The sequence below is a fragment of the Perca fluviatilis genome, chromosome 18, assembly GCF_010015445.1.
Source record: "Perca fluviatilis chromosome 18, GENO_Pfluv_1.0, whole genome shotgun sequence".
Lineage (NCBI taxonomy): Eukaryota > Metazoa > Chordata > Actinopteri > Perciformes > Percidae > Perca > Perca fluviatilis.
The window spans coordinates 18,443,880-18,467,280 of record NC_053129.1 but is presented as its reverse complement, the minus strand read 5'-3'; the positions used below and the strand labels follow the sequence as shown (position 1 = coordinate 18,467,280).

The 23,401-nt window shown below is 39.2% G+C and overlaps 1 long non-coding RNA gene across 2 annotated transcripts; it reads right to left on the bottom strand.

The window, feature by feature from the left end:
• Positions 1-3,252: 3,252 nt before the first annotated feature.
• Positions 3,253-23,329, bottom strand: LOC120546827. 2 transcript variants are annotated; one of them, XR_005636953.1, is made up of 4 exons: positions 23,134-23,329; positions 4,862-4,940; positions 4,564-4,619; positions 3,253-3,574 (listed from the first exon to the last, which is right to left on the bottom strand). It is a non-coding gene; the product is annotated as an uncharacterized LOC120546827 (long non-coding RNA). The 2 variants fall into 2 exon arrangements; XR_005636954.1 differs by lacking the exons at positions 3,253-3,574; positions 4,564-4,619 and adding an exon at positions 4,673-4,718.
• Positions 23,330-23,401: the final 72 nt, after the last annotated feature.

Here is a 23,401-nt window from a genome sequence, read left to right as displayed (position 1 = left end):
TTATTTGGCATCACTAACATTACCTTGGGAGCTATTATTGCGCTGAAATTTTGCAGTGAGGGGACAATTATCTGGCCTCTTCAGCCCGTGAGGATGATGTAATTAATTGCAGTTTTATCCTTGTGGGTGACTCTGCAGAGTCAAGCAGCAGCATTTGTGGGTCATAGACACATATTGGATGAATTGGTGATAAAGACAGGAGACAGTTGGAAAGGGAGCTTGGAAATAAAAATGTAATAGCTGGTTTTCATAGATTAAATGACCTTGAGGGCCACTAATTTCAGGGTTGCAGTGTTTAGAAGAATGCAAAGAATGTGGAAAAATACATCCTCCCTGATGGTTATGGCAACTATTGTTTGTTTTTGTACCTGTGTGTAGGGAAAGAACGGTTGGATGCCATGGTGGAGAGAAGATTGCACCAGGAATAGTTGCTCTCAGTAAGTCACTGCTGTTGATGTTATGAGAGGAAATACCTCCAGTATGGAGTATAGGTAGTACACTGCACTGCATTTCATTTTAGATAATGTACTATTATATTTACATTTTCTAAAGGAATATTTGATTAAATTCTTGTATTTGTTTCCCATTTTAAGTAAAACATTTATTCTGAACTTAACATTCTGATATTGATACTGAAGCTTTGTTGAGTAAAAATTAACATTCCCAAACCTTGAGCTGATAGGCCATTTTAAAATAGAAGATTTACGTTGAAATGTTCCAAAAATGGACATGTAGCCTGTAATTTGTGGTCGCTGAAGTGTCAGCTAGTGGGGTTCCCAATAAAAAAGAAAGATATTTTACACAAATGATTTACATATACTGCAGCACTGTTCTAGGCAGTTACTTTTACCCTGACTTGTGTCCATATAACTGGGGAAGCAATTATTCAACTTGAGTAAAATATGATGGTATTTTTTCAATCTCTGCCTGCTTTAATTGAAACCAAATCTACACCTAAAGGCCGGTCCACTCGCAAATTAAATTGTTTAACATCTTGAAAGTCATCCAGATTCGCAAAAACTCTAAAAGGAAGTTTCCAGTGTAGCTTTTATGATCAGAAATGAGTTGCTAAACTGATGTCAGTCCAGTAACTGATTTGATTTTGCTTGTCTGTGAGGCTTCGTGTCTCCATTCATCCCAGTTTGGCTGTCCTCCCTGATATGTAAATAGATAAATTGTTTTTTGCAAACATGAACGTCTGACAATGCGGGATGAAATAAAACACCTTGTGCTGCATTCATCCAGCTGTTCACTGTCCCGAGGTTGGAATGTGCTGCCATGTGAAGCCCCAGAAGAAGACATTCATTAAAGGATTAGGGCCCACACTTTGTACTGACACAAGAATGAGGGCAGCTGAAAGGAGAAGAATGAAATGATCAAAATGATATTCAAGCACAATTTTGCGCATGAGAGGAGATGCTGGGGGTGTAAGTAGCGGCAATCAAAACAAAGTGCAAAGATCCTCCCTTTTCAGAGGCAGCGCCATGCTGGCAAAGATAACAGCTGAGGTGGAATCCTGCCGTGGCTAAGCCTCTTTAGTGCACTCGCGTTTTAAGGTGTCAAAGAGGCTGACATCAAAGAAGCCGTGGCCACTTTAGCGTTTCTTTAAATGGAGCAGTGATCAACAAATTCTCAGTAGCCTGGGAAGACACTTTGTCCCAGGAGAGCAGCAGCAGCGAGTAATTCAAAAGATGAATTCAGAAAGTAATTTAGTTAGGGAGCGTTCATGGGAATGCTACTAATCTTCCATGGCCTTCCAGTAAGGGCTCCCATTTTCAATTTTGAGATGTCTGCACTCTCCTCAAATAGTTCATTCTTTGGTGTCCTAAAATCGGGTTTTAAAGTGTTTCAACTCTAGTTCCAAACCAAACAAAAGCATTACATTTCTTTGCTTGTTTATTTAAAGTTTCAATAATAGGCAATTTGGCAGCAACAGTAGGAATCCTCAGCCCGAAAACCATAAAAGTGGCAGTATGTGTGGTCTGGTGCTGCCATTGCAGTGAACTCCAAAGAAGCAGGAGGACCAGGGCCAGCGTATTTCCTGTAGCATAACACATGCCGACAGCAGGCAGACATGGCAAACTGGACTCTCCTTGTTCTCACACTCTGTGCCAAATTGGGGGAAATTCTTCCAGTGGCAAGTATCAATTACTCACTTTAAACAAACATCCAAGGCTTTTGAATATCAACATAGTGCGTGCATGTCTCCCTACAGGGCATCTGATACAGGGAGACCACACACACGGAGTCACCTTTCAGCATCACCTTTCTCCTTGTACTGACTTTTTTTTCCTCATTTGCATGCTCCATTAGGCCTGTAACAATTATAAAATAATTGTCTAACCACAATTTATTTTTTAACGTAGTGCCGTTTTTTTGTTTAACAGCAATTAAAGCATTAGATCGCTAGTTACGTATTGTAACTCCAGATTGTATGAGTATAGGCACAGCCCTCTAAGAGCTATTGCTATTGTTTTTTTATAAAGATGGGGCACACTTTTGTTTGCATCCATCAAACACGTTTCCAATACCCGCGTAGCATCACCTAACAGCGTTAGCTATCCTACGATCCTACGGATTCCTACCAGAGGACGCCCCACCCACAGTTGCAAGTCAAGTCGGCATTTGAAATCCACCGAAGCGTGTGTTTTAGTAATGCAGTTAGTCTGTTGTGTTTAATCTACTAGTGTGCTTTGTTAAATTAGTAAATTAGTTAAATTGGTAAAGTTACCATAAATGATGACACTGTAGCGGAAATGGCCGTCACCAATTATGCAACCGTAGTTCCCCGGGGATTTGGGCTCTTCTGTAAATAACAACTTGTTTGCTAACATTTGCTAAGGTCCTAAGGGATAGGTTGATGGTAATTGTTGATTTTGTTTAGATGTGCCAAATTGTATTTATATGAGGGATAATTGGTTGGACTTTTGAGCTAAAGCTATACTAGCGGCAGCTGTCACTTGTTGCCATAGCAACTCCAAACATACTGGGCTGTAGCCATCTCAAGTTTTTTCTTATAATTAATGCTTTTTTTTGTATTGATGGGGATTAATATTCCATTGTCAATTTTATGTTAATTTAAGCCAAAAATGCAATGTTTTATGATAAGAGGCAAATTGTACTTCATAGGCTGTGTACACAAAACAGTGATATATAACAAAAGATGTATCTTGGCATTCATTCAAAACTTTAATTAGTTTGAAAAAGTAATACATAAATACATTTTTTTTTTATTTGATTAAAAGTGACAAATTGTTAATCGCAATTATTTCTGAGACAATTAATTATACAGCAAAATTTGGACTCGTTATAGATGCTCCATATGTCCATTGCTGCTCTCTTTGACCACTTTTTTTAATCTACTATCTCCCAAAAGTGAAGTGTAGTGAAGTACCATATACACCAGAGAGATTCTGCCTGACAATGTAGGGCTGTATTCAGTCTTTTTAAACAGTTGTGTCAAATAAAGCGTCAGCAGGGAAAACACATCCATCATTCTGAAATGTCTGACTTGCCAATCACATGCAAGTGAAGTCGACAGCCATGAAGTCTGCTTTGCCTGGTACGGCCCCATCTGGTACAGATATACAGGAAACTTCAAATGGTCAGCTTCAGCTTTAACACATATCGCACAGCAGTCACACGGCCATGTGGTCCTTGTGAAGCTGCCGGTTTCAAATTAAATTGTGTAGTAGATGTGGGTAGATCACACCATTCATGCTAAGCTAATACATTGAGTGCATGAGGCAAAACCACAAGATTCAGACGTTTCACTGGCTCTTGAAATGTGCACATGCACAAAAGAACACAATTAAGCAGGCTACCATCACTAAAGCTGTATGTTTGATTATTCCCTGAGAAATTGGTAAATAAAAGTGTTTGTGATAACATTTATTAGAGACATACTTTCTATTTTGGGGACCATTTAAAGATCAGATTATTGAACAAATACAGATGACAGAATGTCATGCAGAAACAATTCCAAAGTAAATTTGAAGGTGGACATACTTTAATAAACATCAACAATACATATCTAGTTTTTTCTTCTTCTAAAGAATAAGCAAATATTGTATTCTAGACTTTTGCACCAACGCTTAATAATCATACAGAAAGAAATCCCTCATAAGAAGTTATACCGATTCATTCTCTGACAACAAGATGGGTCACACAAAAAAAGAGAAAAAGTTATTATGTAGGGATTAGCGGTTAGTGAATATTCACACTCAGTAACCGCCCCGTGTAACTGCTACAGCTAAATGCTCAAACTGACATAGCTAATGTTTGCGAACACATGACAGTGAGAGTAAAAGAGGTGATGGGACATTGTTGACATAACTTACCCCAAACCTGAAATTATGATGATTACATTCCATAAAAAACAATTTAACCTCAAATATAACATATCCACCTCATTGTAAACAGCACTACTAACTTTGAAATCAACAAACAGTTTGCAACATAACTCATGGATAACGAGCTTCACATGGACTGTTTCTTGATTTCCTGTATATATTTATATTTATGCTTTTACCACCTGGTTACACATATATTAGTCTCACTTACCAGACATATCTCCACAGCGCTGCAGAGTAAGGTCTGGCCCCTCTACACATACACTCCTGGATAGGAGAAAAAAAAACGGCCTGGGTTGTTTGCATTTCTTTAAAGCAATCACAATCGTCTTGGGCGGCGTAGCGACGGTGGCTCTGCAAAATGGTCTCGGGAAGGAATTTGTTTTGGTAGAACATGAATATAGAAAAATGCCACATACAATATTAAATTAAATTAATTGTTCACACAATGCAGTCTTGTGAGCTATTTAAATTAGCTGGACACATAGTTAAACGTAATTTGCACTTACCAGTGTATCACCTTGTGTATTTTGTCCATATCAAATCCCAACCAATCGGTCTGAAAACGTCCCAGTTAGATAGTAAATGCTGTAAACATATTATTTGCAAATCTTTACAATCATTCCCCGAAAGAACCAAGCAGGCCTGCTTTGTTGCACGATCCAATTTTTCATATATACAGTAAATAAAACAAACAAGTCATGCCTACATTAACAAAGGATTGGCAGTTAAGGTTGATATTCAGCTTAGCCACTGAGGTTTTGTGATTTGAGACCAGCTAGAAGTTACTAAGGATTTAGGGAGGAATTTACACACTAACAATTGCAATGCAATCCTGTTGTCTGCAGTGGTCTTTTTTGTTTAAAACACCACACCATGGCATTATTGTCATCCACTCTAATTTTTCTGTCAGAGAAGTGTATATTAAAATTGTATGACTAAAAGGTAATTCTAGAAATGTTTGAAATCACAATCAAATGTAAAGGATATAGGTTAAACACTTAGGTATTTATATACAGGTACTTAGGTACACATAGGTATACACTTCATCACAAAGGAAATCCTGGATTTAAACTCATTCATTCATACAAACTAAAAACCAACAGAGTACCATAACTCCAATTACCGGCAGATAACACACCACAGAGATGCTCACCACAGTGGTCTTTCACCCCTGCTGCTAAAAAATTACCAGCGATGACGTTAGCTGTGAAAGCTTAAGCTGGTGCACATGTAAGCAGCTCCGCAGGCTTAAACATACCACATGAGACTTCTACATTAGGATTTTTTTTAGTGTGAAAAGTATTGTGAAAGAGTCAAAAGTCCAACACTCGCTGGGAAATTGAAAACATTTGGGCGTTTTCACACAGGAAGGGATGAGGAGGCTTTGATTTCTTAAAGTGTTGACAGTGCAAGGGCACCTTATACAGAAACCGCCCTCCCAATGGCTCCTTGAGCAGCTCCCAATACAACAAAGACTTCAAAAGAACTGTAGTTTAATGGCGGTACTATGAGACACAAATGCACGATGGAATTTCTTCATTGATAGTAACGTAATTGGAATACTGACCTAAAAGAAAAGGGCAATGGTTTGCATGTAAATTATCTCGAAAATATCCATTTACTGTTGCAATGATAGGCAAAAAACTTTAGTAGCACTGTAACTATCAAAGGTTTTTTGAACTTCAGGGTTGTGCAAAACCTCTCTACTGTACATCGAAAAAGCAAATAAGTATTTTTGTGGCCAGCTGGTCAGCGACTTTTTTTGAGGCAGCAGAGACTACAGATGGGAAGTTGAAAATCACAGTGTGAGAATGGCTCTCGACCATGAGAATAAAGATGAAGCTGTGTTTTCATATCAAACTAATAAGAGTCATATGGGGAGAAAAAGGCATCAGCAGTCCACACTGGGGATTGATGTGGAGAGTAGAGTGAGAGATCATGGCAGCACTGTGTTTTTCTTGTGCTGTTGCGAAAACAGACACCAGGACTCTGTGCAAGTAGCAGCCACTCCATAATGCTTGGTTTTAGAAGCAAATGAGCAATATAACCACTAGTGACTCTGAACGCTGACACCATGTATCTATATTCACTTCTATTTTGTTGACATATTCAGCAAAGAATTTGGTTTAAAATCAATTGTGTTCCGATTTATAATGCCATTTTAATCAAGAGAAACATTCTTATATATGTCTCTTTATAAACCATTAATCTATTATTTACTGAAAAAAAACGAGTTCATTATAAAGTTGATCGGAGCCTCATCAGATCACTTTTCACTGGGAACAGCTTGCCGAAGGGCCCAGTAGGCTTCAAGCAAAACCCTAATTTCCTTGCAAATCCCATACAACAATATTAGTTTTAAACCAGCAAAGCATTTTACGTCATCTCAAGAGAGCAATGGTGGCCAAAACTGTAGGAAATGGAGTCACAGGAAGGATTTAACACTTGTGCCAAAAGACTAGAAGTTTATGAATTTGTTCATATAACAGGCTCAGAAAACCTGTCTGAGGGTGCTTTAAATTGTGTTATGACAGTGTTTTTCACATTTAGCGTGATACTGTACTTAAATTGTACTGTACTAAAATATACTTATAATTTATACCCTGGCCTGGAAAAATAATTTATTTTCAAATGTAATTTTTATAGTTGGAATGGCAAATAAATGACCTGAACTTGAACTCGGTATAACTCCAACCAGAAGCTTCAATATTTAATAGTAATAGTGTTTCAGATTGTGTGTTCAAATAGGCCCATTTTGAATTTTTTTTTTTTTTTTAATGTATTAAAGTGAGAACATGTGGCTATTTGAAAACTTACATATCTGCTTTCTTCCCTTATTCATCTTTTTTTGTATATTTAGAATCACATTGTTAATATTTTATATTGTATGTTGAACCATTTCGATATTACTTTCTTTATTCTGATAGAAATAAGGATAGAGCATTTACATTAACTTTGTTCTCTATCCTGTCCTTTTGCTGATCATTAAAGCTTCATTTTAGCTTGTGGTTAACTTTAGTTTTGCTTCCAGCAGTGAGTGAAGGGAAAGCCCCCAACAACCAACTACACAGTATGCGATGCATCATCAGCCTGTATTTCTCTAAGAAGGATATCTGTTGCATCACTTTGCATTTTTGTGTGATGACTGATGTTTTGAAAGGAATACAAAAAGGCCAAGACAAAAGCCAGGGCTAATTGCTGTGTGGTATTATATGATGATAACTCAGTACCTTCCCCTGCACTGAGGCAGAGGGCAAACTGGGATAAAGGGGAATTTAACAACCTTTTAGCTGCCAGGAGCCTGTTAGACCCTGTAAGCTCTTATTCTGTATTTAGTGGTGGACTTCTACAAGCATGCATGCAGGCACACATGCATTCTTACCCACAATACCAAAATACTCACTTGACCGAAGTTTAATGTTGTAAGTGAAAAGACTGTGCATGTTAGCTAGCTAAACACTGGGTGTGTTAGGAATATGTCTTTTTGTATAAATTCTCAGAGTAAATCCAAGGCTGTTGAGGCGGTGGGTTCGGTAGTTGACTTAACAAAGCCAAAACCAGCCCTTGCTGTTGCTTCACATTCATTGGGCTTTGTAGAAGTCTTAAGACTATGACTGATCATAACTCACTAACCTGGCTTATTGGAGGGCTGATGTAACTTCCCTTTTCACTCTCAGTGATCACATTCACAGTTGACCTCTTCTTGCCAATGGATCATTTCCAGAGGAATGGAGTTTTTATTTTTTTATTTTAACACACTAAAATCCAAACATGAAGAGTTTACACGATACTCAGCCAGAAGGGCAAAAAAGGCAAACAGACAGACAGCTGATGCAGCAAATCAGAGATCTGTGTGGTGATTCACACACCTGCTTTGTCCAACAGTGAGGCGAACGAATTAAGAGCCGGCCAGAGGATCCTGGATCCAGTTTAGTCTGAGGGGGCCAGACAATGACTCAATAGCAGGTTTTTGATGCAATGAGTAAATCAAAGAGGACAAAGGTTGTGCTCTGTGGAGCACACGAGCAGGTGACTTAAAAATGGATCTCAGTAAATCTTCCTTGTTCTTCTTGATTTATATATATGTATGTTGTGATCAAACTTTAATTTTTTCAATACTGAAGGTTAGATTTAGAATAATAGCAAATCATCAGCCTCTAAATCCACATCTGTAATACTGAACATGGATCATTTTAACAAGAGTATACAAACACAGTATTCTTGTTTATCCTCTCATATTATGACATTCATTAACTGCCCAACAAAGGGATCTTATTTGCCCCTCCTCCCTTCCCCCACCCTGGATGGCACATGGGTAAAACAGCCTAAAAACAACAAAACTGAAAAATAGAACAGTAAAATATATTTTTATGTAACGGTATATAAAGCACACAAAAAAACCGCAATATCACATGTAGACCACACATTCTAAGTTTCATGTAAATCGGAATAACTTATGCCAAGATACAACCGTTCCTGTTTCGACACCCACCTACAGGAACTTGGTCCTCCATAACTTGCGCACTGTTTTAGCTATCAGAAATCTTTTGATAACTTTTTATCATGAGGGTCCTCCGAGTCTATATGCCAGTTTTCGTGCAGATCGGACTCATGGCCCAGGAGGAGTTAGACAAAGTAGGTTTCCCATATATCGCGATGTGGCTAATTAATAAAAAGAAATTCTAACAGCGCCATCTAATGGCCGATTCACTCTAAATTTGGCATGGATGCTCACGCCCCTATGCGAACAACCATGTCATGTTTAGTGGCAATCGGAATAAATGTTGGTAAGATAAGCAACTTCCTGTTTCGACAGCCCCCTACAGGAAGTTGGTCCTCTGTAACTTGCGTATTGTGTTAGCTATCAAAATTCTTTTGGTAACTTTTGGTCATGAGGGTCCACCGAGTCTACGTGCACATTGTTGTGCAGATGGGACTCACGCTCTACGAGGAGTTAAAAAAAGTAGGTTTCGCATAAAGCGAATTTGCTAATTAATAAAAAAAATGAAAACAGCGCCATCTAAAAGCTGATTGACGCCATATTTGGCACACAGCCTCATTGGCACATGAGGAACAACCGTTTTAAGTTTTGTGTCCATCGGAATAGCCGTTGTCAAGATACAACCGTTCCTGTTTTGACACCCACGTATAGGAAGTTGGTCCTCTATAACTTGTGCATTGTTTTAGCTATCAAAATTCTTTTGATAACTTTTTGTGGGGAGGGTTTTTCCTTTTTTTTTTTTTTTTTTTTTTTTTTTTTTTTATTTTTTTTTTTTTTTTTAAAAAAAAAAAAAAAAAAACACCCCCCCCCCCCCCCCCCCGAACTTTCCCCTTGCCGCCAGGTTTGGCACAGATGCTAAACCGGCCATGAGGAACAACCTTGTCAAGTTTCGGGGCAATCGAAATAATTATTGCCAAGATAAGGCAACTTCCTGTTTAGACAGGAAGTTGCTGTAACTTGCACATTTTTTCAACTATCAAAATTCTTTGGATAACTTTTCGCCATGAGGGTCAACAGATACTACCTGCAAATAATCAAGAATATTGAAATCACGGCCTAGGACAAGTTCGAAAGAATGTAAAACACCTGAAAAATGCATAATTAAAAAGTCTTCCGGTTGGGCGGAGCTAATGAAGGTAAATGGGAGATATGTCCGCAATGATAAGAGCAATATGGGTATTAAATCTGGTGAAGATCAGAGCAATTATGTCCAAGTTAAGGCCTTCCACGCCTTAGGGGGCGCTATGGAGCACACTTACAGGTTTGGGCGAAATCGCTGTACAATCTCGCAAAGCTCCCACGTATTTATGTGGGCGCCAATTTTTGTGAGTTTTCGTATATACTGAGGCTGTCAAAAATGTGCCCAATGGCTAAAACCAATTAGGGGGCGCTAGCAACCATACCACTCCCAAGCCTTAATGTGAATTCAGGTGAAAGAGTTTAATATTCTGCACATGGCTGCAAAAGTTTGAGCGTTTTCGTGCATCGTAAAGTCCTCAAACAAGCGTTTGTAAAATGAAGATTTTTTTTCACGAAAACCAAGATTTCGGAAATTTTAGAATTTTGTAATTTTTTCTAAAAATAGCATCATGGACTTCAAGATGAGACCTATGTTCCCTCAAAAGTTGGTATATTAACTTAATACTTTTGTCGGAATTAAGGCGCATGTTAGGGGGCACTATGGAGACCCCTGGCAACGCCCAAGCCCAATTACTACAAAACTTTGCCATTTTCACCAGTTGTGACATATGTGCACATTTTTGTGAGTTTTCGTACATTCTAAATCCCTCAAAAATGCGACGAAGGACTCGGAAAAAGAATAATCTGACGAAAAACAATAGGTTCCTTCGCACTTTCGTGCTCGGGCCCTAAATTTTTTTTATATATTTTGTTATATTAATTTTGGTCTTTCAGGTAGTGGGGCAGGGTCAGACTGAGGAGGGAGTGGTTGTGTGCTGATTTTACCTGGACAGTCACAGGTGTGCGGGATGATTGCGAGTTTGGAGAAGGTTGCTTTCACCTGAAGAGTACATGTCACTAGCTGAAGGATACTACGGAAGACAAAGGACAGAAAGACTTCTTATTTTCCAACACAACAAACTTTTCTCTAAACACCTATTAAAATCTAAACAGCACCATCAAAGGAGGAGCGGGGCTGGCCCGGCAAGGACGCCAACGGAACAGAGCTAAATACGCACCAGAGCGGTCCCCGAGGTAGTCGTCGTCTCACGAACACAAACTATGCAGAATCTGAGAGGAGTCAGTGACACCACACACACCCCTCCAGAAGTAGGAAAGCGTTGCACTCACCCAGGCTGGTTAGTCTCCCACTCACGTTGAATACAACATGTAGGGACAAGGAGGCAGAGGGATTTTTTTATTACCAGCTAGGCTAACCTGTATTAGCGCTGGTCTTTGTGGTTTTGACGAGCCTGATAAGTTTTGCGCTTTTATATAATAAAATTGATGTAAGTAAATAGATAAATAAATGGAATTCAGCTATCATTCATTTTATTTATTTGCACGTGCTTTTTTGTGACATGTCAACATTTCTTGCATGAAAAAGGTCTATTAAACCCGTGTAAATAGATATTTTTTTGGGCCACTTGAGGGCAGCGTTACAAGCTGTAAACACAACACTGATATATTATTACCTCATAAAGTTGTTATAGTGCATGTATTGGAAACAATTGCCTATTCACACATCCAGCAGATAAGGAGCAACATTAGCATTAATTTGGAGTCATGTTTCTGCATTGTTTTTTGATGCAGGTACTAATGAAAGCATAAAAGTGTGAGGACAGTTATGTTAAGAAAAACAAGCTGATTCCAAGTATGATCCTACTGGAAAACACACAGTGCAATATGCTTAATTGTGATCTTTAACTTGTAAAATTGCATTTAAATATACCTGTAATTAATATGGTGATCAATTTAATTAGTGGACGTTAAAATTACATGGGAAGAGTTGAAGAAGATAAAACGTGTTTTTCAGTGGTGAACTTACTGTACTTTGCAAGTGTTAAGGGTGGATTGATGCCTGGACAGCAGCTGTATTTGTTTGGTGAATCACAAATAGGGTGCGTTTTGGATACAACTCCCTCAGCCTTCACTTTCTAACATCTTCTTCCAGATGATTGTCAGTTGAAAAAGGTTTTCTTGTGATCTCAGAACCTGTTTGGTGGATCAAAGATCCAAGATAGATTTTCTCTTTTTATGGCAGGTGATTGATCTCAGGGGCATTTGTCTAAGAAGAGATTCTCTTTGAACACATGTTGGTGGGTGCTGGTGTCCAGCAGTGCCTTGGAACAGTGTAGCATGATGTAGTTATTGAGGATAAAAAGAAAAATGGGATCTGATTTTTATGGCTTGTAGACATTTTTTTCTGAGGCTAATGTGTGGGAGAGGGCAAATAGTTTTATAATGAGCTGTGCACGGACAGAAGCAAAGTAATACACAGAAAGGTGAGTTCCTGGCTCAACAAATTAGCTTCATCTCTGGAACAGGTAACTGGATGTGCAGTGTTAGACAACTGTGTGGTTTATGACAACCATGATCTTATTTTTTTCTTTGTTTTTTCTAACAGGTTATGTACACAGCTAGAATTAGCTGTTCACTGCTATGCCATGAGCCTTTTTACCAATCTGATGGAGCTATTTTTGGTCATCCAGAGGCTGAACACCCAGTGGTCATCTTTCCTGGCCTGTCCGGGTGATGCTTAGGTATTTCTTTTGCAACTTCAGCAACTGAACACAGAGACTTTCAAAGTAAGTCACCATTTTCTCCTCCAGAGGACTACAATTTGCATGCTAGCTAGATAGATAGCTAGATAGATAGCTAGACCATTTGCAACTAGATGCCACCCTTTCCTAGATAAAGCTCTGCCATACATGCATTTAACTGGGAATGTTAGCAGTGAACACAGAGCAATAACCATCATCCTAGCAAAGTATCCAGGTGACTGCAGGTGTTCCAGGTCCCAGGTGCGGTTCAGATCTACTTCGACTTGTGCAGGCAAAGTGAAAGGAATCAAGTTATGATGGGAGTGTGACACATTTGGCGAAGGACAAAAGCAGGCACTGGCCGGTCTTCATTAGGACTGAGGTCATCGTCTGCGGCTTGTAGTCAGGGAGGCAGGCAACATTGTCTTTTTTAGGCAGAAGACTGAAGGTGGATGATATGAAGCAGATAGGATTTTTGCCTGTGGGCATCGACAGTCTAAGGATGTCTTCGGGCCTCAAATTTGTCCCCAAGTGTTTCTGCCTAAAACAATTATCTAAGTGATAATGTCATAAAGCATGGAACCCCGAGTCTAATGGAGTAGTTGTTGAACCACGTAGAGGTTATCGGTTGTAAAAATAACCCAAACTGTATCAACTCTACACTTGACATTTTATTATATTATTTTCTGCACTTTTTCATGTTTATTGTTTGACTCCTGAGGTGTTCATGGATAACACTAGTGGTATAAATTGTCAAAGCACCTGTCAAATGAAAAACTAAAGCACTGTCTGTCTGATGGTATGCAACTTTTCATCTGCAAACAAACCCTTAACCCAAACAGATATGGCTTGATTCCATTCATCCATCTATTGACTATTTTATTACTGTACATTACCAGTTGTATCGAACCTGAGTGAATGCTTTCCAATTGGATTTCTCTAAAAGCAAATGGGAACAGTGAAAGATCCACAGTGACTGAGAGCTTCGATCCATACAGGACATTTTCAACATTTCATGTCCTTCTGGTTCACTGGATTCTAGTCTATATTCTTGACGTTCCACTTCCGGGATAGCTCCGTTGCCGCCGGAAAATCCGCCAGATTTCACTAATTTAGGCCGGATATCCGTTGCCTTGGGCTTCCTTTGTGTAGGCATTTTAAACTCCGGCTAATATATGAGGACTATGGTTAACCTTTTCTCAGATGTCTGGATGGTAAATCCAGACAGCTAGCTAGACTATCTGTCCAATCTGAGTTTTCTGTTGCATGTGTTACGGCCACAGCAAACAAGCACAACTTCAATGTGACCGTCAACATCTCGAAGAACACCAAACCCGAGGATTAGTTAAGGTAAATTAAAGTTTCTTTACAACTTAACTATATTTAATTAAACCAAAACTATGGGAGTCTGAAGGTCTGGCCAAAAAGAACAAAAGAAGGGAAGAAGCCTGAGCCAACCCATCAAGGGTCATCGGACCCAGAACACTCCCCCCCACAAAATAAAAGGAGTGACTCACTAAAAGAAACAAAGCCGTGAAAACTAGACTACCAGACCTCCATCCTCAAAGCAATGAAACACAAAAGAAGACAACGGCGATCAGAGCTGCTTCAGTCTCAGAGACCCGATCCCTGTCTCCCAGTAGGCCTGCATGATTTGGGGAAAAATATGAATCACGATTTTTGTAGCTTAGAATTGATATCACGATTCTCTGCCACGATTTTTTTCTCACGAACTGTAATGTTTATTGCACATATGAACCATGACAAAACAAAACAAATTGGCAGTACCAAACAGATTTAGTTTGGCACCTATAGCACATTGCGCATCACCACAAGCCTGTAAACATAGAGGCTTCAATGAATAAAGAAAATAAAGTACATACTGGCCATTTAAGTACAGTAGGCTACCAAAAATAGGGATATATAACACACTGAACTAAATATGGCCCTGATACAGGCTCTATCTGAACTCCTTGAACATGTCTTTACATAATTAAAACATGTCAATCATCATGCTGTAGCTACAGAAACGGAGTTTGTCAATTGCCAATTTAAGTACAGTATCAAAAACAGAATGATTTCTTAGCACACTCTTTAACTGCTTGCCTTTTATAGAATTAACATTCAACTGGCCATTCAAGTAGGTTACCAAAAATAGAAGTTTAATGCACTGCACTGAATATGGCCCTGAACATGGCTGTAAATAGGCTGATTGAAATGTCTTTTGGACCTCTTGCCTTGTACAGCTTCATCATATTGCACTTTGTGGTGACGTTTGAGGTGCTGGTAAAGATTTGTGGCGTTACCTTGCGGTGCTGCAAGGAGGGCAAAGCATGCCTTGCAAATCACATCAGACTGACCCTCGTCATCTTGCTTGAATCCAAAATACTTCCACACCACCGAATGCAATCAATATCCATTTGGTTTATTTCCAAACTACCGCGCTTGCTCAACGAGTCAAACACGTGACTAAAAGGCACTTTGTCATTGGCTGAGGGTGAAGCCCTGAAATTTGTGAGAGCTGTTCGACCAAAATAAAGGCCAAAAACTCCCCCATTTCTTTTTTTTTTTTTTTTTTTTTAAATCAAAGTCATTTAAAAATTCAAATTGTGAACAGGGTGAATGGAGATCGCGATTTTATAACAAATTCGTGCAGGACTATCTCCCAGCCTTCCTTATATACAGGGGCGGGGCCACACTGACAATCAGGAATCAGGAACACCTGAGATGAACGGAGAGGAAAAAGAGAGCAGAGATGGGAGCGCATAACACATGACTAAAACAACTTTTAAACGTACACATGTTCCACCAAAAGTTCCTTCTGAGCCTATTTTGCAGCGGCACCGCGGCTTTTCTCCGGTGCTTAGCATCGCCCAAGACGATTGTGATTGGTTTAAAGAAATGCCAATAAAACCAGAGCATGTTTTCCTTCCATCCCCGAATGCTATGTGGAGTAGCCAGACTCTCCTCCAGCGCGCTTTGGAAGAGGGTCTGGCAAAGATTCAGACCCCGGTTTAAAACAAGCTGAAAACTCACTGCTGTATTTCCCATTTAAAAGAAAAAAGGAAATAAATGACAAAATTAAGATTATGATTGATTTTCTCTTTTGCACAACACAATATTCATATACAGGAAATATTATGTCATTTTGACACAGTGCATGAATGTATATATTATCAATGGACGTGAAGTTAAAGAGGTACAACTTTGTGCAAGTGATAGTTTGACAGTTTCTATTAACAGACATCAGTCGTTTCTGTGTCCAGAATAAAATTGAGTTACTCACATCATAGAAAACATTTCTTTTTAATACGATTGCTGGTGGAGGGATTGAGAGTCACAGTGATGTAGATTGATTGTAGCTTTCTTTCTTCAGACTGAGGACAAATGCTGCAGTGGGTGATTAAATCCAGGCCCTTCGCTTGGACGCTTCTGGGGCCGATTTTCCGAGAGCAAGGGACTTGGCGCCGGGGATCCTGTGTATTTTCCACCCTGATCTCTGCTTGGCAGAGGCCTAAATAATAAAGCTCTTTTTACTGTGCAGCCCGGGGTTCCCTGTGTACAAACACAAGCCCTGCCCCCCCCTCCAGCCTCTGCCGCCATGGGGGTTTACCTCACACCCCACTAAGCTCCCGTCCTGCAGTTGCCTGAAAGTCAGCCCCCACTCTGCCACAGACTCACACTGGGGTCAAGCCAATTTGGTCTTGAGGTAATTTTACTGGGACCAAAGTGCACAATGCGAGGCTTGATCAGTGAACACAGGAAGCAGCTAACAACTGACAAACATCTAAACCAAATCTTGAGAGAAAAAGTCATGGAAAAAGCTCCAAGTGAAGGAGTTCATTGAGAGAGTTTTCACTGCAGTGCCAACTATACCTACACTTCTCTGCCAGTCAATATTCCACATATGTTTTAGTGTTTTGACTGTTATTTTTAATTGCATCATGGGAGTGCAGTAGGGTGTGAGACCAGTACGATCACGGAAATGTAGCAAGCGGTGATGAAACGTCCATTCATGCGGCCACGCATGGATGTGTGTTTATTTAACTACTGTGCAGGTTAATCTGGGCCCTCAAAGCCTGGTGCTGTGCGTTACTGCCAAGGCTCACAAACTTTCTGCGCTCTGATCAGCCTGCCAGCTTTGAAACCCGAGGCGGCCAGAGAAACCTCCTCCCAAAGCTACGGTTCAAGCCTGTCCTGCTTTCAGAAGAAATATTTAAAAGGTAAATCAAGGTACTTTTTTTCTGCAAACTATTGCATGAATATCTCGCTTGTCAAAAAGTGTCTGTACAGTAGAAAAATGTTCCTACAGTACTGTTGGTCATTACAATGTGTCACTGAGAGAATTTGGTGGCACCTTTACCTCCAAATGCCCATAAACATAAACCATTTAATGGAGATCCAGTCTCTGAACAGCTGCGTAGGCGGAGGAGTGCGCTCTAAAAGCCAAAACAGTAGCTCGGCAGTGGAGGAAAAATTAAGTGATTTTTCCATTTTTACCGGCTGAGCCATTTCTCCCATGAAAAATAAAATGAAAACAACACATAAGCCTCTGGGACCACTGGAAGAAATTAGTCCCCAACTGCAGTAGCTAATCAACACAGCCACAACACACACCGCGACGCCCTATTTGTGTGACAGAATTGAAGGCAAATGCTAGTGTGGCACCCAAAGGTTTTGTGCTGTAATCATGGTAAACCACACAGAACTCACAATGACATCACGTTATTTAAAATGTAAGATAATTATAGAGGAGGGATGTTTAATGAGATTGTTTGAATCCTGCTGAAAAAAAAAGAGATTTAATGTCAAAGTATTTTTGACGAGGGCAGTCTGCATAAAATCTAAATCATCTTTATGAGACTGAGATGTGATATAACAACGAGCACAAGAGATATGGTTTCTTCGTGTAGATTATTTTTTCATTTTCTGCCCTACCTGGAATCTTCTGCATGCTCCAATCATTAACAAATACCAAGAACACCCAACAGACATCGGTGTGTGTTTTTGTATGTTCAGAATAGAAAACCAAACATAAATCTGTGTTTGGTATTTTAAACATTCATTATCTAACAACTGGAGGAGGCCACACACAGACACAGACACAGACACACACACACAGACACACACAGACACAGACACACACACACACACACACAAAAAAAAAAAAAAATGGGTGACGAACTAAGAAACTGAGAGAAAGCTTTATCTTCTCTGCAGAGCGTGGAAGAAGAAAACACCGGTACCAAGCACAGCTCCTCTGGCGCCAAGCCACTGTGGAATATCAAGAATCAGTTTACAGTTTGACTTCTTTGCAGCACCTCCCTTCTCTGCAGTCCATCTGTGAGTGAGTTATATTTCTCCACAATGTGCATGGATGAGGTGCTTGTTCAGCAGCCTCTACAAAATACACCAAGTGGCCATCTGTGTATGACAGTCTTCACTGCACTTACTTGTGTTTCACTTTCAGCCCTAGGAATACTTTCATCTCCCTCTCTTTCATGTATATTTCCTTCGCAGTTGTTTTTGACATCCTCCTTGTCAGCTAGACCTCATGTTTCTGTTTTTCTCATCTCTATAAAATGCTATTAGGTTTTTTTAATCCATTCCTCTTTTTTTCCTGTGCTAGGGTGCACAAGGCTCCCTCTTTACTACTGTGTTGTACACAGCCAACACAATCCATCTCTGTTGCTGTTTGAACAGGCAACACAAACAGGAGGCACTGCATCATGCTGTAGTCACTTCAGCCTACCCCCTCCATGTTTATCCCACCAGATAGATCATGCTTCATGTGATCTGATGGCTAACTGCACTCCTACAGTAACTAGCGGTGTTTTGGCAAATTGATGGTTTAATTCTAGTTTCTAACTAGTTGTGAGAAGGCCTTTAATCTAGTCCCTAAACCTCATTTGACATAAACAGCATACAACTGGTTGCACAATGCTGTTTTCCTCCCACCTCTCTAAACAAACTAAATATAGTGTTTGTAATTTTAGCTGTGATTTTAGATTTGGGGTTTGTGGGTGCAGGATGGATCATGGTGTGGACAGTTGATAATATCTGTGAAGTGCCAGCAGGCAGATAGGATCAGCCACACTCAGGGCAATGACGTACTTTACCAACATACAACAGCATTGCAGAATAAACCGTCCTGCCACATCGTCACAGAAGAGTATTCAGGTTTTGTGCTTACGGGCTGCGCGCCATGAGAGTGAGGTACACCATCACCCATGCTGTGGTAATGCTGGTAATCTGTCACATAGCACAGATGAGGGCGATGTGATGATATATACTGTTGGATGGTATTGTGGAATGCCATATCATTTATAGAGAGTTAGCTATCCTTTAAAAGAATAATTTGACATTTTGGGAAATATGCCCAGTCGATTTCTTGCGTTAGAGTTAGATGAGAAGATTTATACAACTGAGCGTTAAGTATGAAACGTGAGCCTGGAGGTGATTAGCTTAGCGTAGCATAAAGGCTCTGTTTGCAGTTAAAAAAATACACCTACCAGCTCCTCTAAATCTCACTAATTAACACGTTTGTTTAATCTATACACAAATAGAAATGTAAAAACAACCATTTGTGGTTTTTGTGGTCTTTGAGGTTGCCAGGCAACCAGTAGAGACGCTGCACAGAGTTGTTGGGCAGACGGATAAACTATGTTCATGAAGAAATATAGTTACACTCCCTCTAAAACCACATCATTTTCACATTTCTGGCTGTGTACAGATTAAACAACTGTGTTAATCCTTGATCTTTAGAGGGGATGGTTGGCAGTTATTTTTTTTAAATTCTCGACAGAACAGTTCCCCCGTTTCCAGTCTTTATGCTAAGCTAGGCTAATCGTCTCCTGGGTTTAGCTCCACACTTAACACAGAAACATCCCAGTGGTATCCATCTTCTCACTATAGGCAGGAAAGCTGATAAGCGTATTCCTAAAAAATTATTAAGATTTTTTTTTTTTAAAGTCAAGTCAAGATTATTTATATAGCACAAAATCCAAATCTCCTTTATTCAGCCACTTCAATGAGTTTTTTTTTTTGCATCAGCATGATGCGTGACCTTTCAGGTATGTATATCAGCTCTTTAATTTTCAGCTGGTTATTATAATAGTTCCTATATTGAATTTCTAGAGAATATATCACAATGTATGTCAATATCATCATTTTGTCGGTCACCTACTCCTACCTGTCACACAGAGCAAAAGACGGGGAGAATTGAGTGAATGAAGACCTATTGCCTCTCTACAGGACATCCCCATGTAACCTAACATCAACAAAATCAATTAAACAAATACTAGCAAGGGGACTAGCAAACGGTTTACCACCTGGACCTGACTTTATCTTCATTAAGAGACACACTTGTTGAGTTTCAATGCCGAAAAATCATTGAAAGAAATAAATGACAACAAGCAAGAACCAATTGACCTAACTGTTTGCATGTACAGTAAGTTCTTCCAAGCAGCTCTGAAATGTCGTATGCATACAAGGGGCCTTATTCAAACATCCATCTCTGCATGTGGGTGGGCAGGCAGTCAGGAGTTTCCCCAAGAAGGTCACACCCTGCTCGTCCTCCTCCTTCTGTGACCTTCCTGTCTACAGTTCATATATTCCACATTAATAAAGATCATAAAAAGAAGGAAACTCTGTAGTGTGGCATACTGTATAAATAGTGTTGACACAACAAATGACTAAAAGGGGCAGTGTTGCTTGGGTATGATGTCAGCCTTGTGCCTTCTGGATACAAGCAAACAGAAATCTCTTCGTCTGTTTCTTTGCATTTTTCTCATCCTACTTTTCTTCAGAACTAAAGTGTTAAAATAATAAAAGTAGCATTTGATTCATGGTGGATGACTGGCAGCTGTTGTAAAACTATGCAAGAATGAAGGGAGCTAGATAAGAGTGGTATTTTTATGCCATCCTCACAGCTGGATTTTGCATTAATGGATAGTATTTCCACAGATCCATGTGCAAATTAACCTGTAGTACCAGGAAAAAGTCATGACAGAAACTTTAACAACCAATCTATGCCAAGGATCAGTCATTAGCTAACTAGAGAACAATGAGATCATCAGAGAATCAGTCAAACTGGAGCTGCTCTCTGAGTACTGGCCTAAAGTCAGGATGATCTCATAACAGAGCAGCTCAGAGGCAACTTTATCTCTATTGATGCCAATGAGAAGTTTAATGAAGTCATGTATTCAAGCCAGCACGTTGGATCAGCAGGTTTCTGCCATATTCATTTTCAAAGTTGATTAAATGACAAAAGAAAAAAATCATATGGCACTGAGAACACAAATTATATCTACAATGGGATTTGATTAGGCCGACGTTTTTTTTCCTCTTATGCCCCTTGCTTAAATCCTTCTGGGCCTAAGTCAATGATGTTTGTACGTAACAATGCTACCCCCATGTGGGCAAGAGAGGTACACACAATCCTGTATTTATTGATTCGTTATTGAAAAAAATGCGATCAGGATAATAACTTAGAATCCTACGTGTTTTAAGTCATCGTGTCACAGCAAGCTCACAGATGTGATGCACACTTTGTTTTCTTTTGACCTTTGGCACACAGTTAAGCTGCCAAGGTGATGTTATTTATATATATATATAAGTCTATCTGAAGACTCTTGATTTGGATCAGGAAAAACTCCCTGCAAAATGCCCAGTAACGAGAAAATTAAGGGACAAACCTCAGGAAGAGCAACAGAACAAGGGTCCCTCTACCAGGATGAACAGACATGCAATAATGTCTGTATAAATCAGTGGTGGAAGAAGTACTCAGATCCTTTACTTAAATAAAAGTACCAATACGACAATATAAAAAATACTACATTAGAAGTAAAAGCCCTGCTGCATTCAAGAGCATTATACTGCTGTAACTGATCAAGGTTTTAACTTATTTATATACAGCAGGGATGGGACAAATACTTTAACGTGTATAAATAAAAACATTTTTAAAAAGTAGGTCAGTTCAAATGTACTCTTAATATGATGACAATGATGATATATGATAGATGCATTTAGGATGCAAAATGAAGTGTATTCTTAGAAGTGCATTAATATACAGACGCATACACATCACACTACAGAGCCCTAATGTCCAAACAAACAATATATACATTTTCCATGGATGGAACTTGAGCACCCTGAGCATACAACTATTTATTTTATTAAACAAAAATGACCCAACAATAAATAAAAAAAGGACACCACGGCGGGTGTAAAAATCTACATTCACTTAAAATCAAGAGTAGATTAGAGCATCACCGAGGCAGACAATATTGACTCGTATAAACACAGCCATCTCAGCAAAAGCAGACAGCTGCACAGTTTGGGTCTTAGTGCACACCACCCACCCACACCCACACAAAGCTGCAAAGATTAATTGAGAAATTGATTAGTTATCATCTATTAAATTAATCGCCAACTATTTTAATAATCGATTAATCGGTTTGAGTAATTTATTATAAAAAAAAGGTTCTTAAATGAAATTTTTCCTAGTTTCTTTACTCTTCTCTGACAGTAAAGTAAATATGTTTGATGTGTGGACAAAACAAGACATTTGACAATGTCATCTTGAAACTCTTAAGTACTTGATAGGAAACCCATATACTATCATCATTGTCAAGTTTAAAAAAAAATACAACCTTTTAATTTTCGAAAATTTGATTAGATATACAGATCTCTGTCTTATGTACAACATTCTACATGGACTGGTTCCTCATGTATTGAGCCAGCTTGTAAACACAGTACCAAACGCTTACAGATCTACAAGGAGCGCAGCAAGAGATGACTGCATTGTCCCGTTGAGGAAAAGTGCATTCGGCCAAACAGCTTTTTCAGTCAGGGCTGCTCGTGAATGGAACCTCATTCCAACTCACATTAGAAATTTTAAAACTTACGTTTCTTTTAAATTTAACTTAAAGAAGTGGCTAACAGGTAATCAGGATTGTCAACATTACATGTAGACACTAAATCTTGCTACTATCTTGTCTCGTTTGTGCCACTTGTGCTATGCCTATGAGGTTGTCTGTTACATGGACTGACAGTTTGGCCCGTGCGTGTGTATATGTGTGTGTTGGTGTTGATGTTGATATTGACCAAATGTTCTTGTTTATATGCTGATCTTGTCATTTGTTTTAATTTATTTTTTACATTTATAGTATTTATAGTATTTATAGTATATATATATATATATATATTGTAATGGGCTAAACCTGTATGTACTATTATAATCCTTTTCTGTCCAGGGACAGCAAATGTAAAATAGCCTTTTGGCTAATTCTGGCACATTTTACATTTTTATATGTATTATTAGTGTGCATTGTCCCTGTTAAATAAACCTGAAATAAATAAATAAATATTGGGAGTTGGGAAACCTTCAATTTTCTGACATTTTATAGACCAAACAACTAATAGACTGATTAATCGACAATGAAAATAATCGTTACAGCCCTAAATCGTGCAACACACACACACGCGCACACACACACGCGCACACACACACACACACACACACACACACACAGTGTTGTTGTACTCTACTCACCGCTTTTTGTGAGCTTTATGCACCGTAAAGTCCTCCTCAATCTGCTCCAGGTTTAACTTCTTTGTTCGTTTATTCTCAAAGCACGATGTAACCAGTCCACGCACTCCTCAAAGTAACCCGTTTTAACAATTTGAGCTGTATAATGACTTGAGCCTCTGTAGGTACAATTTAGGAGAAAGATCCAGAATGCACCTGTTGGTCACTCACCTCGTGGGTGTGTTTGATTTGGGTCATTAGCGCAGTTTTTCTCTAATGGGGCGGGGGTAAG